Consider the following 19,018-nt stretch of genomic DNA (forward strand, 5'->3'; position numbering starts at 1 on the left):
GTTACCCAAAACGAAAAAATAATCTCCCTTATCCTTATTTGTAAACCTGTACTATATTCTCTAATTATTTCCAAATCTAAATTCTGTAACAATTGAGACATACATAGCTCAGATTTTAAAATATTGTGTCAGTACTTAACAGTGAGTGAAGTCATTTTCATTCTTTTTACTTAGAGCCATATTTTTTTCTGACAAAGTAGATGTCTCCTGAGACATACACCTAGAGCTAAATACCGCTGTCCATTTATTTCAAAACTTAATAACAGGGTTCCTAATTTAATCATTGGACCTAGTCACCATTTGCGAAGCGAAACCAGTGTAAGAACCGCCCCCTTGTGGTTTGTTTTAATATTGCATTACATGGAATATGATTCTGCAGTAACGTAGCTCTTCTCATCAACACTATTTTAAAAATTCTTGTTATAAAAAAAATCTTCACTGCAAGGAAATAAGCAAAGAATACGACTGAATTTAACAGGCCTTTTACATATTATACAATTTTTAAAGGTATGTATCTTTGATTTTCTTTTGAGGGAGATATCTTTTATTTCTACACAGTAAAAATTCCTGAAAATATGTGTAAGTTTTTTTTTTTTTTTTGCTTTTTGGGTCACACCTGGCAATGCACAGGGGTTACTCCTGGCTCTGCACTCAGGAATTACTCCTGGCAGTGCTCAGGGGACCATATGGGATGCTGGGAATCGAACCCGGGTTGGCCGCGTGCAAGGCAAACGCCCTACCCGCTGTGCTATCTCTCCAGCCCCTATGTATGAATTTTTAAAACATTTCCTTTAAACTGGTTGAGTTCAGTATTTCATATGTGCTCATTTTATATTTATATAAAACCAGAACATTTTTTTCTCTTTGAACATTTCACTTTAGCAGTTAAATAGTTGGTACCTTATTGTATTATTTCAATAAGTAATTTTTAAAAAGAAAGTTATCAAATTTGTACACCAAAACTGTACAAAGACATTTGTAGTGATCTTGAGGCAAAAAGAACATTTGGGTACATTACAGATTTTGAATACAGTATATAAAATTTTCTTTAGTTAAAAAAAACTTCTCCACAAAGGTGATGTATTTCCTGCCCCTTCAATGACAGCATGATAGGCAATTCTTGGGATTTTGTTCTTCAGTCAACAGAGAAGAAAAGATAATTTTAGAGGTGGTGAAATTAGATGAGAAAAAAAAGTAGTGGAAAGAAATGAAGACAGGTTGAATAGCATTGTCTTAGTTGAGTCTATATGTGTGGGAAAAGTTGCCTTATATAATCAGTCCTGAAATTCTGGAAGTTTATGTGTTCCAGAGAGAAAACATTCCCCTTCTTGGTCTTTTGTTTTGGGGGCTGGGGGGCCGGGTAGCACACCTGGCAATGCTGAGGTGTTAGCTTTGCACTCAGGAATCACTCCTGGGGACCAGATGGAATGAATGGGATCAAATCAGGGTCAACCAAGTGCAAAACAAGTGCTCCATTGGCTGTGCTATCTCTCCAGCACCACGATGCCATTTTTTAAAAAAATTTTTATTAGTGAAACACCATGAGCTACAGTGGTAGACTTACAAACTTTTGTGCTTGGGTTTCAGTTATACAATGATCGAGTACCCATCCCTCCACCAGTGCCCATTCTCCACCACCAATGATTCCAGTAGCCCTCCCACCCCCCATTCCCCCCATCTCACCCTGCCTCTGTGGCAGGGCATTCCCTTCTGTTCTCTCTCTCCTTTTGGGTGCTGTGGTTTGCAAAAGAGGCAATGCGTGACAATCACATTTGGTCTATAGTCTACTTTCAGCATGCTTCTCCCATCCTGGGAGAATCCTCCCAACACCCTTTATTTGGTGCTCCCTTCTCTATCTGAGCTCCTTTTCCCCTAGCATGTGTGGCTGGCCTCCAAGCCATGGGGCAAAATTCCTGGTACTAATCTCAGTCACTCTTGGGTGTTAGTCTTCTATTTTGTTACTTTATGTTCCCCAGATGAATGCAATCTTTCTATGTCTATCCCTCTCTTTCTGACTCATTTCGCTTAACATTATACTTTCCATGTAGTACCACTTGTATGTAAATTTTATGACTTTGTCTTTTCTAACAGCTACATAGTACTTCATTGTGTAGATGTACCAAAGTTTCTTTAACCAGTCATCTGTTCTCGGGCACTCAGGTTTCTTTCAGATTCTGGCTATTGTAAAGAGGGCTGCAATGAACAAACAAGTGCAGTTGTCACTTTGACTATACATTTTTGCCCCTCTGGGATATATTTCCAGGAGTGGTATTGCTGGGGCAAATGGGAGCTCAATTTCTAATTTTTGGAGAATAGTCCATACTGTTTTCCAAAAGGGCTGAACCAGTCGGCATTCCCACCAGCAGTGAAGGAGGGTCCCTTTCTCACCACATCTGCTTCTGCACTGGTTGCTTTTGTTCTTTTGAATGTGGGCCAGTCTCTGTGGTGTGAAATGATATCTCATTATGGTTTTGATCTGCATCTCCCTGATGATTAATGATGTAGAGCATTTTCTCATGTGCCTTTTAGTCATTCGGATTTCTTCTTTGAAAAAGTTTCTGTTCATTTCACAAGATGCCATTTCTTACCATATGGGTGATTTATTAGAAAAGATATTCATTTACTAAATCCAAAACACAATGAATTACTTATTAAGTAGACTGAGTTTTTTTTTCCTGTATAGTTTTATTCCTTTTGAACAGAGGAACAGTTGTTTAGTAGTAGCCTAGATCAGAGTTTTAAAAACACGTGGAAATTGTGCTCCAGATGCATTTTTTTCAAGTGGAGTCACAAAGAAACAAAGATTGTGCCATCTACTGGTTTACCTGGAGAAATTCAGTCAAATGATTTTTCTAAAGTTTTACATGAATATTTTCTTTATGTGATCCCACATCAAACATTTTATTTATAGAAATAATTATTAACACATTTTTAAAACTAGTCTTTCAACTTCAGTTACTCTTTATTTTTCTCTTCGTATTATATTCTTTATTAAACTCAGTAAGATAGGAATTAGATCAGGTAAAAATCGTTTCACAACTGAAGCACTATTAATGAAGTTATCAGATACTAACCTGCCTCAACCAATAACTTAATGAATGTTTAATCATTCATTTCAAATTCTTTAAAAACTATAAAATATATAGGTTAAGTTATATAGTTTTCTATCAGGTGTACAATAGCAGAGTTCATTGATGCTTGGGCTAAAATTATGGTCTTCTGATCTTGATATGTATCTCTATTACAACAAAATTGGCTCCAAGATAATATTCAATTAAATAAAGCAGCATTTTATTGTGTATTCTCCTTATAAAACAAGACAATTTTAGAGAAGTCCAATTCAACACGTGATAGCTAAATATATGAGTCTAGTAAAATTCTCAGAATATCAAAGATATTTTTGTCATTCATTATCAAAATCATTTCCAAGATTTTTCTTTTGGGGATTTATATAATGCCAGGTAAAACTGAATCATTTCGTACTACTACAGAATGACTTCATTTCTGGACAGTTTGAGCTGACTCCAATTAGCTATGAGAGAGATTTTCCCAGGCTCTGCCTTACTTTTCATGTACTCAGTATCATCCAAAGGAGTTTTTCTGGGCATTCTTATTCTACTTCTGTATATATTTAATTTAATTTATTTTAATTTATATCTATGTATATATATTATACATATTCTATTTCTGTATACGCATCTTATTCTATTCTATTTCTGTATATATATTTTGAATTTGAGTTCCACACCCAGTGATGCTCAGGGGCAAACGCCCTACCTGCTGTGCTATCACTCCAGCCCAAGGTAGGCACATTACCCCCTGGAATGTCTCTCCAGCCCCTCTCATGCTACTTGTATTGTATTTTTTTGTTTTTGTTTTTGAAACACACTCTATTGTGCTCAGGAGTTACTCCTGGCTCTGTACTCAGGAATTTCTCCTGGTAGGGCTCAGGGGACCATCTGGAGTGCTGGGGATCAAAACTGGGTCTGCAGGAGCAAGGCAAGTACCCAATCTACTGCACTCTCACTCTGGCCCCGACTTTTTAATCCGTTTTACACTTGTAGACCCCTAAGCTCACACTGAGTTTGGCAGAGTAGAGTTCTGTCATATCCTTGGCCAGGAGAGCGCCATGATGGAATCTATCCAGCCTGGAACAGAGAAAAGATGCTTTACCATGACTTCTTCTAGAGTAGAAACTAAAGTGTTGAACAGTGACAAAGCAGCTAAGCAGAGGGACAGGTAGGCTCAGTTTATGGTCCCTGTATGAAAGGATGAAAACTTCTACTCTGAAAGGTTTCAGGGACAGACACTGCCATGCCAGCCCTGGGTAATAATTAAGAAGGAGAAAGGACTATTACTGTGCATATTTGTTCTAATTCTATAGCCTTCCACCTACCTCCAACTGTTGTAGGATTCTGATAATTGCAGATTCTCTGCTGTCAGTATGAAAAATGAAAAAGGACTCAATGTTTTGACTTTTGTTATCAGGTAAGTAGGGAAGAAGTCACTCGGACACATATAAGCCAAAGTTGATGATCACTCTCCCAATACCTCACTGAATTTTATAACTCTTAGTGTTCATAGAATTTTATATCTATGAAGAGAGACATAGGAATAAATAGAAAGTAGAGTTTCTTTGGGAAGACTAAGATAATAGTCAATCAACACAAAATATTGTAACAGTGCTAAGCTTTAAGGACTATTTCTAAAGTATGTTGATAACCTCAGAGCATTTGTCCAAACAAAATAAAATGTAACTGTATCAGTTAGTCAGCCTTTTTTCAATTTACATAATACATAAATCTATTTGCTATAGGAAAATTATTAAAGTTGTTATTAAAAATATAGAGCTTCTGGAAGAAGGGGACGTTACAACCCAGGAAAAGGCTGGGAGTTACTATACTATTCTCTTGAAAATTTGGCCCTTATATAAGTTGCCACAGCAAGTTCAATAAAATCCTGTGTATCACAGCAAATAATATAGAGAAATAAAGGTAAAGGTAAAGGTAAAGGCCCTCCCGTTGATCACTGACTTGCTCGAGTGGGCCCAGCACAATAACAACAAAGTCTCCAATGGAGACGTTACTGGGCCCGCTCAATAGAGAAATACAAACCAAAAAATAGAGCATTCCCCCTTTCCAAATGCTGAATATCCATGAAATTGGGGTTGAAAACTTTTAATTTTTAACAGTATATAGGTCATTATGCTCTGCCTGAGTTTAGAACCATTCATTATTAGACGTTATTAACCAGTCAAGATGATTCTTTGCTCGGAAAAGGTTTACAGGGGGTCAAGGGTAAAAGCGTAGAACAACCGATCAGATATAACAGAACTTGGCTGGAGCACTGGCAGACTGGAAAAGAGATTTCTTAATTTATTATACAGGAAATAATTTGATAATAATTTATTACAGGGGACAGTAGCTGACAAAATCACCGCAAAAGACTGAAAAGACTCGTACTTCAGTTGTTTTCAAGTCAACTGCAAGATGCAAACCAGGCATCACCAACTGAGAGCGCCTGAGTCAGTCTCCCGATCTCTCATACAAAATACTGAGGCTCAATACTACTTTTTGATTCTGATCCTTATTATTACAAAGTTGAGCCTGAGAACTGCCAGACAGCTGACATTTCCTCTCCTCCTGTCCAGTATTGGGTTGAAAGTTCCTATATTGATCCTGCTGAGTAAGGTAGCCAAAGGGAATTTACCGGAGCAGATTACGTCATGTGAGGTCAAATGTAAGGGTAGAACGAGGCTCGATGCATCTAGCTTCTCTTAACCCTTTGCTCTATTTGCCAGATTCTCCAAGTACATCCACGGTTTAATTCCAGGTTAAGAATCGAAGGTAGAAATTAGTGATGAAGATAAAAGGCAACTACTGCATGAGTTTATCACAAATACAATATCCAGATCTTGGCAGCAGATCATCATAGTGTTCTTTTACTGCTCACAACGTAGGTAACCCACAGTGAAGGGGCATAGGAGGAAGAAAATTACAAGATGTAGTCTCAGTTCCTTTACCAATTATCTTCATGACATTTAGCAAATCACCTAACGTCTCAAAGTCTTAGTTGTTGTCTGTGAAAAAACCTTTCCAGTAGACCTCTGTATGTATGTTCCTTTCTAGTTCTAACCTTTCTGTGTGTTACGAACCCAACTGAGAGTCACTTGGAAGAAGCTGCCTCATCTTCAAATATACTAATCCACTTCCTGGCTTTTAGCACGTATTTGGCACTTTTCTAAGCTCCTGACTTTCCCTTTGAATTTTCCTTCCACCTAGAAAGCTTTCTTTGTGAAAATCATAATTTTAATCCCAATTTTAGATTTCTTTGTCTTACTGATTGCAGAAATAATCATACAACTCTCTGAATCCCCAAGCCTTTATTATCACACCATTCATTCATGTGGCATTTAGTATTTATAGCACAAGAAAACTCTGCAAGAGTCTTTACAACAGGCACAGAGTATGGGATTAATTACTAGAGAAGTGGTTTGGGGCAGCAGATCTCAACATGCGGTAGACAAATCACATCACGTTTTTGTGACTGATTCCTTTTTCTTTCTCTGATCAGACCTGCAATAGTGTGTCATAACACTCCATATTGAATATAATTAGTATATTAATGAGCTCAAACACTACTGATACAAGCCATTAGAAACATAGTGAAGAAATCCATTTGAAATAAACTAACGAACAAAGGAACTCTGGCAAAAAGTCCCAGAGAATGAGGCAGTAGCACTTTGGCTGCAGGCTCTGTGTGTGTGTGTGTGTGTGTGTGTGTGTGTGTGTATGTGTGTGTGTGTGTGTGTGTTGTATCTGTGTAAATTATATTTTAATGAAAATAAATGAAAATAATATCTGTACCCCCATGTTCAACCCAGTATCACTTGTAATTTCCAATATATTAAAGCAATTTCTATAAGATAAGAAAATGTGGTGTTGATATCAACAATGGAATGTTTTTCAGTCACAAAGAGAAAATTTTGTCATTTGTAATAAGGTGAACAGAACTTAAGGGCAGTATGGTAAGTGAAGTTAGAGAGAGACAAATACCCTATGATCTTACATGTAAATTATAAAATAAAACAAGCATAAAATAAAACTCACAGATACAGAGAACAGAAAGGCGATAGATTAGATGAAGAATGGGGAAAAATAGGCAAAAGGGATCCAAAGACAAAATTTATAGAAGGAACAAGCCATCAAAATATAAAACCTGGCAAATAATACTATATTGCATATTTGAAAGGTGCTTAGAGATAGTAAAAGTTATTATACGAGAAATTTATATGAAATTTACTACATATGGTGATCAATATTAAAACTCATTGTATCATTTTATAAGTTGTAAAAGTATTGAATCAATATTATATCTAAAATTAAAATAATTTATGTCAATTATATTTCAATGAAAATAATTTTACTGATTTAAAGGATGCTACATAAAGTTATAATTAAAAATAGATACAAGCGGCCAAAATGGCCGACCTGAGTTCGATTCCTCCGCCCCTCTCGGAGAGCCCGGCAAGCTACCGAGAGTATTCAATATGCCAGACACAGTAACAACAAAAATAGATAATGTACTTTAAATCCCATATAGAATGTAAGTTCTTACAGAATTTGTTAACTGATTTTTCACTCCTGGTATCTGTAGCCCTTGATTGTAATCGATGAACAGTAGTTTCAATAGGAATGTTTGCTGCAAGCACGAAAGTTTATAAGACTGTAACTATACCTTACAGTGATTCGCCAATAAAAAATTGAAAAAAAAAGGTTTGTTGATTCTTTTCATCATGCCAGGAGGTATGAAGGCAGTACTCAATTCCAGTACTTTATTGAGCCTAGAACTCTCTTTTGTTGAATTACGCTGTCTGTTCATACTTAATAGCTTTTTTTCTTCTTTCTATGGGAGGGTGGTTGTTGGTCACATCCAATGGTCAACAACTCATAGCTTAATCCTGGCTCTGTGCTCAGGAATCCCTCCCGAACACACAATCACTCTAGGGATGATATGGGGTGCCAGAAAGGAAACCGGAGTCCGTCGCAAGTGTCTTATCCGTTATTTCATCACTCCTGCCCCAGACATTAGAACTTTCGCATTATCTTGTCCTCCTCTGCTTCATTTCTTTACAAGACTGGCTTCTGACATCTGTTCAAGGTAGAGAGGTCTTTCTGGTCCCTGCTAACCAAGAACCTTGAATAATCAAACCACTCTATTTCTCATCGTCCTGATTTTTTCATAGAGATAAAGGTAAAGGTAAAGGCCCTCCCGTTGATCGTCGATTTGCTCGAGGGGGCCCAGTAACGTCTCCATTGGAGACTTTGTTGTTACTGTGTCTGGCATATCGAATACGTCATGGGGAGCTTGCCAGGCTCTGCCCTGCGGGCGAGATACTCTTGGTAGCGTGCCGGGCTCTCCGAGAGGGGCGGAGGAATCGAACTCGGGTCGGCCATGTTGGCTGCGTGCAAGGCAAACGCCCTACCGCTGTGCTATCGCTCCAGCCCCTTCATAGAGATATAGTCTATTTATCAATAGCCAATTAGTCTATTCTGAAAACAAAAACACAGGCTGTCCACCTATGCGTTTGCTTCTTTGAAAAGATTGTTGGGGCTGATACTAACAAACCAAAGCAACGCGAATATATACCTAGGAGAATTCTACTTCCAGGAAGACGACCAGACGCTCTCCCCATTAAAACTAAAATCTGAGTCTGACAGACAAAACAAGAGGATTGAAACTTCTGATCAGAAAGTAGTGGTAAAGGCCTTCACAATCTGAATAGTGGTCTTTAATGTTCTGATAACTGAGGACCCACACTTGTCTGACCATTGGTCTGCAGGCCAGCAATTAACAACCAATGTGAGAAACCAGTAGTTTTCTACGTTCAGCACAAAGCCTTTCACTGGTCGGAGGCCTCTCACTAGTGTCCTGGTTGGAAACTACTGATGTAAAGAGTGACTGCCATTATGCTGGGTTCCTTGGATTTCTTTATGCTGCAGATATCCTAGGCTGGATGCTGGAGAAGTTAGTAACCGGATGATGATGTCAATGGACACTGACAGAAAGACCAGCTCTGTAAAGCCAATAGACACAAAAAAGGCAGCTTATCAGGAAAGTAAATTCAAGAAAATAACCAATTAACTATAGTAAAGACTGTGGAGGCCAGGGGCCAGAGAGATAGTACAGTGGGTAGGGCATTTGCCTTACATGTGGCAGACCCAGGTTGGATCCCCGGCATCCCATATGGTCCCCCAAGCACCACCAGGAGTAATTCCTGAGTGCAGAGCCAGGAGTAACCCCTGAGCATCGCTGGGTGAGACCACCGCCCCCCCCCCCCCCGCCCCGCTGTCACACACACACACACACACACACAAGCAAAAACTGTGGAGGCCAGAGCAATATTATAGAGGACCTGGGTTCAATCCCTGGCACCCCAATGATCCCCTAACCCCCACCATGAGTGATTCCCAAGTGCAGAGCCAGGAGCAAGCCCTGGGAACTGCCAAGTACGGCGCCCAAACCAAAACACAAACAAAAACCCTCCCAGACTATGGCCCTGTTCCCCTATCACAAAGGCCTAGTATGGCCTAACTCAGACTTTAAGCGATTATAGATTTATCTATCAGTAGCCTGTTCTCTGCATAGATTTGTTACAAGACCCAATCATATAATTGCCCGACTTCCTTAAACTTTAAGTCACCAAAATAAAATAAAATATCCAATATTTAAGTGTTTTTTTCTTAATCTTTATTTTCTGAAGCATTTCATAGTTGCCTCATGGTTTCTGCAGCATAAAGAAAAGAACTCCAATCTCTGTGGTTACTATTATAATCATTTTCTTTTAGGACTCACAGCCCATGATGCTTGAGTATGCAGGGACCACTCTCTCTGCTGGGCAGTGTATCTAGGTGGTGTGGTGCTCAGGGAAGTTGAGGCGCCACTGGGGTCATACCTGCCGGTGCTCAGGAGGCCATGAAGTTCCAGGGATCAAACCTTGGGGCTCACACAAACTAGACATGCGTATCTTCCCTGTACCCATTATTCTTTTGTGCCAGAAATGTTATATACACTGGTTTGTACTTCAAAAATCCACATAATTCTGCATTTCAAACATACTACTTGTTAGCATATAAATGTCTTATCTATTTTAGCATTTGCATAATTCCATGTTATAAATGATAGTTAATTTATTTAACTTGCCTTTTGTGCATAAATATTTTGTTATTCCAATCCTTCTTTCCCCATAAGCTGCACTGAATAATTTTGCACTTTGTGTACAATTACAATGATAGGAAAATTTCTGGGAAGTATAAACATTGGTTCAAAGGGCATATGCATTTAAAATTTTAATAAAATGCTTTCTAAAGATATTGTGCCAATTCTCCTAACCATAAGAAGCATTTAATGGTACATTATTCACAGTAACCTTGTAATTACAAACATAGATATTTGTAAATCTAGTAGGTGAAGATTTGTACCTTGACGTACTTTGAGCCTTCACCTTAATTTTAGAGAAGCTTAGCAATTCATGTCACTGTCACTGTCCTCTCATTGTTCATCGATTTGCGTGAGTAGGCACCAGTAATGTCTCCATTGCCTGACTACTTGTTTCTGTTTTTGGCATATCGAATATGCCACGTGGAGCTTGTCAGGCTCTGCCATGCGGGCGGGATACTCTAGTAGCTTGCTGGGCCCTCTGAGAGGGATGGAGGAATCCAACCCAGGTCAGCCATGTACAAGGCAAACGCCCTACCTGCTGTGCTGTCACTCCAGCCCTAGCAATTCATACACTTAGAAATTATTTATAGCTCTTTTTTGAGAGCTATCTTCTGATCTAGTCTAGGTTCTGTTCTAAGTTTAAAACCCTAATGTATAATAGTATATAATACTTTACATAACATGTGATCTTTGGTCTCCTGACTTCACATAACATACTTATGTAATAAAAGTTTTACTGAATAAATACTGCAAGGGTTTATTACACAAATTGGAGAAACATAAATAGTTCCTTATCTAATCCTATGCTAGTTTTCATTTTGCATATAAGTATGAGAAGACAATGATCACATTAAGCCCTAAACGTATTTTTCACTTTGATAGTTTCCCAACTAGCATAAGTTCTTAAATTTTATTTTTCAAAGTTAAGTTTTGGGGTTTGCTCGAGCGGGCCCAGTAACGTCTCCATTGGAGACTTTGTTGTTACTGTGTCTGGCATACCGAATACTCTCGGTAGCTTGCCGGGCTCTCCGAGAGGGGCGGAGGAATCGAACTCGGGTCGGCCATGTTGGCCGCTTGTAAGGCGAACGCCCTACCCGCTCTGCTATCGCTCCAGCCCAGGGATAACTCAGCAGTAAAACATCTACCTTGCAGGCCCGAGGCCAAAAGCCAATCCCTGGCACTGCCTAGGAACCAAGTGCAATCCTGGCTGCTCTGCAGTTTGACCACCAGTGCCACACAGAATGCAGGACTCATGAGGTATCACAACCCAGAGAGTAACCCCCAGCTGATACCACTCTCAAGTGTGTAAACTCCGCCACTGTGTATGTGATCCCCAGTCATCACAGAAGCAGCAGAGAAATGATAGTAATAAAGGGGGAAAATCAAAGATCAATAAATATTAACAAAAAATTCTTTATATAGTGGTGCTAGAGTTTGAGTAACCTTACAGGTTTGAGACCGAGTTGCATTCACTTGACAAATGCTTTTTTAATAATGAGCAATATCCTAATTTTCACCTCATCTCCTCTCTCCTCCCCGCTGGCTTTCTGTCTAATTGCTGCATTGTCATAGTAATCACTATGTATAGATGCCCCAATTTTAGGAGAAAATGAGAAAACTTTTTCTGCAATATTATGGCTTAGTAGTCTGAAAGAACCATATTTCCCTCTTGCTTTTGGTATTGTCTGTCTATAGTATGTAGGTGGTCGCTAAATATAACCTATTAATCTTCCCTATATTGTTTTCCACAGCATGTTTAGTGCCTTTTTACTAATACAAATTCATTTTTTTTTAAAAAAGAATGCAAAATCCTTGGTTTTCTGATTGTTGTGATGAGAACATAATTTGGGTACAAAGATTTCCTGGGAATCTACAAACACGAATATCTAAATATAACTTGCTTGCCTTTAAGAAATGTAAAGCACAGGGAGGTTATGAAGTATCCTCTGATTTAGCTAAAGCTGGATGCCACTGCTAGACCACTACTAGCTATTGAATTTTCTTATTTTGAAAGCAGATCTGAGATCAATAAACCACTCTGCATTTTATACCAGGCTTTAAAACGAATCCTTCATCTAAGTGACTCAAAAGACTAGTTGACTTTGGTGGGGGGTGGCAGTGGTTCTTAGGGCCAAGTGGAGAGGGTCTTCTTAGTAAGAACTTAGTATTTGACTTCACTGATATTCTCATAGCATTTTTGGTGCTTATCTATTGCTCTTTTTAATGAAAAGGATCAAAGAGCCTATCTGTATGCATTACTAGAAGCAGGAAGTGTGACTACCCCTAAACTTGAATGTTATTAGATGTAGTGCCCTTAGCTTTGGGAATAAGAGGCTCCTATTCAGCGCCCCAAATTTGGTGACCACTGGCGCTTCTTCCATGACACTCCACATGAAAGGAAACATCTCAGGGGATGAAGGAGACAAAGCCAAATATGCCACCAAAATATGGCTCTTTGACATAAAAGGCATTTTGAGTTGAAGGCAATTAAGCAACACATACAGAGAAAGCTCTTTGTTGTCTGAAAACAGGATCTGTCTTTTCCTCTTACCAGGGACAGACTGATGAATGCAGATGATATGAAGAGAATCAGCTAACAAATCTTTTCTATTAGTTTACTCCCAGATAATCATCTTCCTAGTCATCCACCTTGTAAGCCTGAAAATGTGTTCTTTTCATAATTTCTCCATGAATGTTTTATGCTTTTTTTAAAAGATGCTATATAAGACTGAATTCTAGGCCTCCTCCTGAGTTAACATACTTAATTTTCTTGTTAATCTTTTTAATTTAATAAGGGCATCTGAGGTAATATCAGAGAAGGGCAGAGGAAAAGTGATTTTTTTTCTTCTCCTTCATACTCAAAATTCACATTCCCCACTCTTGACCAACATTCAGATACACAGAGCTCCAGAATTCCCTGCTCAGATGCTTGGAGTCTGCCTCTTGAACTTTTCCATAGTAAGGGCAATGTGGTTAGATTTAATTTTTTTTTAAAGTTCCTAAATCAAATATTTTATCTACTTCATCAGGTTTCATTTTTCATAATTTATGCTTGTAGACATATTTCTACTCCCATCTGAGGCTTAACTTTTCATTTTCTAATGCTGTTTTAAATGAGTACTTACATTTTTTTAACTGGCTCACTAAAAACCAGAGCTGTTCCTCTCTTTTAGAAATATAACTTTTCTATCACATATTGGGTCTATGATCCATTTCAGGTTAATTTTGCCTACAGTAATTAAGTAGAAATCGGGTTCATTTCAGTTTTGTGTGCTCTATAGTGCTGTAACATCACTTATTGCAAAGGTTTCTTTTTCACACTGAATTATATTGGTATCATTGCAGTGAATGAAATGGATGAGTAATTTACTCAACTGGTATATTTTTCTGTCTTTTCTACAATGCCATTTCCTCTGAATTTTAATTGACTTTGAAAACCAGAAAGCTTTTTCTCAATCCTTACTCAATTTCGCTCAGCTTCAGTGAATTATTTGAATTTGCCAAATACCCACTTTGATATTGGGTCATTGTTGGGGGTGGAGATGGCAGGCATTGAGTTTAAAAACTAATAAGCCTTATGTATTTTTAAAAACTACATGCTGGTACTGTGTGATGAACAGAGAGTGGAAAAAAAAGTAGAACAAAATTGACAATAATATCAATGGATGACTAAATATTCTAGAACTTTGCTTAACAGAGCTAACCAATTATTATTTCATGGTGGAATATATTCCATTTATTTGATATCAATTAGAGCTAAGTATTTAAAGTATTAATTTGTTATTTATTATTATTTCTAAAGAAATGTAATTTTAGGGTTTTTTTTGTAGAGAATGTGATTCCAAAATTTACAGTTTATTTTGACCCAAAAGTTTAACAAATTGTAACTCAGTAAACTTATATTTCAGCATATTTTCTGGGACTACCTCTAAGTACTCAGTTTCTGTAGTCTCTCTATGAACCACATTTGTAATCATACCGCTTTCTTCATTACAGAGATAACTAGATCTTGTAAGTGTATTTATTCTGTATTTGTGTAATAGTTATATCTTTAAAAATACATTTACAATTGTGAGGAGCTAACTGGTACTCCAAGTTCTTATGTTAACTGGGTGACTGGTAGTAACATTACCCATAATAGGGACTCCATAAGCCTCTTAGAGGATAACTCTCTTTGTTTTGGATGCCATTTCCCATTAAGATAGAAAAGCATGGTACAGAAATGAAAATCTATGTTCAAAAAATGAGAGCAAAGAAATGAGGGACAAAAGTGGTCAAATTGGGCCACGGATATAGCTCAATGGTAGAGCTCTAGCCTCTCATGTCCTTAGGTTCAACCTCTGGAAAAGATTTAAAAAAAAAATGATTAAGCTTGGGGGATATAGCTCAATTGGCACATATTTTCATGCAGGAATTCCCCACATTGCAAGCTCCCCTGGGCCCTTCTGGGAACAACCCTCAGGCACTAGATCAGGAATAGCCCTAAACCAAGAAACGGCAGAAAACGGCATGTTGGATGACTGGTGAAATTTAGAAAGTGAGAACGACTAGAGGGTGTATGCAAGAATAAGGAACGCAATTCTAAAATGAATGAGCATTTAAGGAGTCAGGGAGTGGATAGAGAAATCCATCAAAGAAACAATCAAAAGCAGCCGTGACTGCAATTTTAGGGAGTAAGTGGTCAACATGCAGATGTGACCCAGGGGACATGGGGATCGGAATTAAAACTAAGCAACTGAACTCAGCAATTAAGAACTCTTTGGTGACCTAGTAAAAGCACTTCCAGTAGAGAGGCGAGGATGTAAGTCAGATTTGCTGTGGGTTGGGAGAAAATGAGATATGAGGAAATGGATGCTATGAATATAGATTAATGTTTCAGGAAGTTTGGCTCTAAAACCTAAATCAGACCATAATAATTCACTTCTTAAAACTTGCTGATGGATTTCCATTACACTTGAAAAATGTATTCACTTACCACCATCTATTAGGCTCTAAAGCAAATGATTAGGAGTTTGCTTATCAATCTGATTTCTGGTACCACTTTTCTTCACTCTCTATGCTTCAAACTTAGCAAACTTCATTTTTTCCTTGACTGTATCAACCTTGCTCTTCTGTTAGGAGCTTTCACCTTTGTCCTTTTCTCTAGCCCATGGTGGAATAGCAATCAAATCACAGCTATCAGATCAGATGTTTCTTTGAGAATAAGTTAAAGGGAATGGGGGTGTAGCTTTGTGGCAGAGTATATGGGGCCCTGGGTTAAATCCCAGGTACACAAAGCTTCCTTAACACCTCCCAACTACCATACCTACAGAACCATTCACAGTACAGCCACATTACAGTGGGTGGGCTGTTCTGAGACAATGTTTGAGTACAGGATAAATATTAGAACTCAGCTAATCCAAATATAGGACAGTCCCTCTAAAGGGGATTTTCACCCTGGGACACCACATTGAATATTTTCCATAATTCCATTGAACTCAGCAGCTCTCCTACCTTACTGCTCTTCTGTCTGAGGTGTATTGAAAGGTATACTGTAGTTTAAAGACTCTCCTTGTACTGCATGCCACAAGTTTATTCTTTTTTTTTTTTTTTTTTTTTGGCTTTTTGGCTCACATCTGGTGATGCTCAGGGGTTACTCCTGGCTTGCTGTACTTGAGCATTACTCCGGGTGGTGCACGTGGGACTCTATGGGATGCTGGGGATCGAACCCAGGTCCACCATATACAAGGCAAATGCCCTACCCATTGTACTATTGCTCCAGCCCCACAAGTTTATCTTTTTATAGCTATCTCTAAGTGTCTTTCATCAACTAATCCTATACTGTCCTTTGGATTTCAGAAGACCAGAACTGACAAAAGTCGGTAATCATTTAATGATACATTAGGTCACTCTCTTAGAGACTCACTCAAATCTACGTTCTCAATCCCTGGTTACTTTTGCCTTTTGATCCTAGGGATAGAATCCAAGTCATCATCATACATGCAAAAATAGGAGTTTTCCCACCAAGTCACACTCCCCATTCCCTGCCTGTTATTTATCTCATGTTTTCTGCTGTATTTTCTTCATATTGTTGTCATCTTTGGGGAGGGGGGCCTTTCTTGGAGGGAACACACATAGAACTTGCTCAAGCCCTTTGAACTGCATCCTCAGCCTCGTGAGTTTTCATTTTTAACTGTATTGCATGGTGAGTAACCAAGTGAAAATGGACTCTTTTGAGGATTTTACTCTAAATATTTGTTTGCAGGTCAGAGATAGTACAGTGGTAGGGTGCCTGCCTTGCACGTGGCTGACCTAGATTTAATTCTGAGCACCTCGTATGGCTCTCCCCGCCCCATGCCAACTAGGACAGATTCTTAAAAGCAGAGCCAGGAGTAAGCCCTAAGCACCACTGGGTATCAACCCTCCTTTTTTTTTTCAGTTCATATCTCTAAAAGTGTACATATGTATATAATCAAAATTTTGTATGCCTGACAAAATGAGCAATCTGTATCATCTAATTCCTTGTTTATGTTCATATTTCCTCAATTGTCTCCATAATGGCCATTATGGTTGTTTTGTTCAAATGAGTCTCTAATACAGGATAAGGCATTTTTTTCGGGTTAAATGTATTTTATGTCCCCTTTAGTCAAGACTAGTCTTTTTATCCAAGCTGACCTGAATAAAAAAATGGCCAATTGTCCTACATAGAATGTTTTTTCTTCTGAATTTTTTGCTTTTCATGGTTTTAAATTTTTTAAAAGTAGCTTTTATCTTTAAGTTCAATTTGAAGTAATTTAAATAAATTTAACTACTTAACATCAGCAGACACATAAACTATGGTAAACTATGGTAATACTTTAACTATAGTAATATTTTAACTAGGGTTCAATTCCTCTGGCCCTCTCAGAGAGCCCAGCAAGCTACCGAGAGTATTCTGCCCACACGGCAGAGCCTGGCAAGCTCCCCGTGACATAGTCCATGTGCCAAAAACAGTAACAACAACAAGTCAACAATGGAGATGTTACCGATGCCCACTCGAGCAAATGGATGAACAACAGGAGGGCAGCGCTACAGTGCCATGGTAATATTTTAATTGATGAGGCAAACTTTAAACTGCCTTTTGCCCCTATAATCTTTTTTTTTGCCAGAAATGGGTTTTAAATATTAGTTTTTTCTTTGCCCCTTCCATTTGTTGCGGTTGCTGCAATGATGGAGCATTAAATACACACCTGGCTTGTGTTTATGTGATTGCTCCCACATTTCTAGTGTTCATGTGATTCTCGCCCACATGCCTGCCATCTCCACCTCCAACAATGACCCAATATCAAAGTGGGTATTTGGCAGATTCAAATAATTCACTGAAGCTGAGCGAAATTGTGGTGCTCGTAGATCTGGCGGTGGTGCTTGCTTGGAGTACACTCATCAGCAGTACTTGCACACATACTTGTAAGACACGAACACTTACTCCTTTATTTCTGGTGCTTGCGGTGAGCTGGTGAGATGCTCATACATGTACTAGGTAAGGCGGCACACTCTGATCACAGAGTTCAGGCATCACATAACTGTGGTGCTCACTGGGGCTCACCACATTTAGCTGTGATGTTCGACATACAGGGCTGTGGTCAGAAACTGCCTGGGGTGCTAGAGGTCACAGACAGCAGAGCTGCCAGCCACAAATGTGCCACTGGGGATCAAGCTTGCAGCTTCATGATTATGAGGCAGGGGGTTCTAAGTCATGAGCTCTCCCATCCCCTCTTGTTTATGTTCTTAATTTCTCTGAATTTGTCGGCTGCATTCTTCATTCGTAAAGTCATCAAACAAATGCCTGGCATACTGTAATTCTTTCAATTTAATAATATCTTCTCTAGCTTTATCTTTACAATTTTTTGAACTGGAATCATCTTATAATGTGTAACTGCAATTTTACTTGCCTTTTAGAGTCAAAGACAGCTATAAAGGTATCTTTAAAATTTGAAGTCTTCTACTTTTATGATCTGAAATGTACCTTTTAGGTATTACTTCTTCGTTTTATTGCAAATTATCTCTATTTGTCCAAATTTGGTTTATCCTTTATTCCTAATATTTATCCCATCTCCTTAAAAAAAAGGCTTTCCTCTACTCTACATTTTTCTTTCCTATCTTTAAACCTACATATAAATGTATAAACCTACATATATATGTATACAAACTAACACACACATCACATATATGTAGGCTTTTACATGAGTACTGAGACATATATCTGATACATATATATATATTATATGCCACTTGCTCAGTCAGAATCACATGGGCAGAGTCTAAGGGGGTGGAGGATGCAGATTCACATCTACTGGAATCAAATCGGAGAAAGGGGCATTCAAACCTGCATTTTAAACAAACTACCCATGTACAGCCTGGCAAGCTACCGAGAATATCTCGCCCGCATGACAAAGCCTGGCAGGCTACCCCTGCTGTATTCAATATGCCAACCACAGTAACAAGTCTCACAATGTTACTGGGCCCGCTTCAGCAAACTGATGAACAACGGGAGGACAGTGACAGTGACCCATGTACATAGGATTTGCAAATTTTTAGGGCATGGCAGAAAATTATTTTGCAGAATTTCCCTTTTCCCCAGTCCCATCCGGTGGTCTCAGCTTTTCTATTCTTTTTATAAGCTGTGCAGTTTCGGTCCCTGTGAGTTTTCAATTCCATTCTAAGCAGCACAATGAAGGAATGCATCAGATATTGCGTTAGGCACTAGGAAGTGTTAAATGAAAGATATAATCCAGACCTTCAAGTAATGCAGGTGCTGGGAAAGAGAAATGAAAAGGCA

The sequence above is a fragment of the Sorex fumeus genome, unplaced genomic scaffold, assembly GCF_029834395.1.
Source record: "Sorex fumeus unplaced genomic scaffold, SorFum_2.1 ptg000018l, whole genome shotgun sequence".
NCBI classification, from domain to species: Eukaryota; Metazoa; Chordata; class Mammalia; order Eulipotyphla; family Soricidae; genus Sorex; species Sorex fumeus.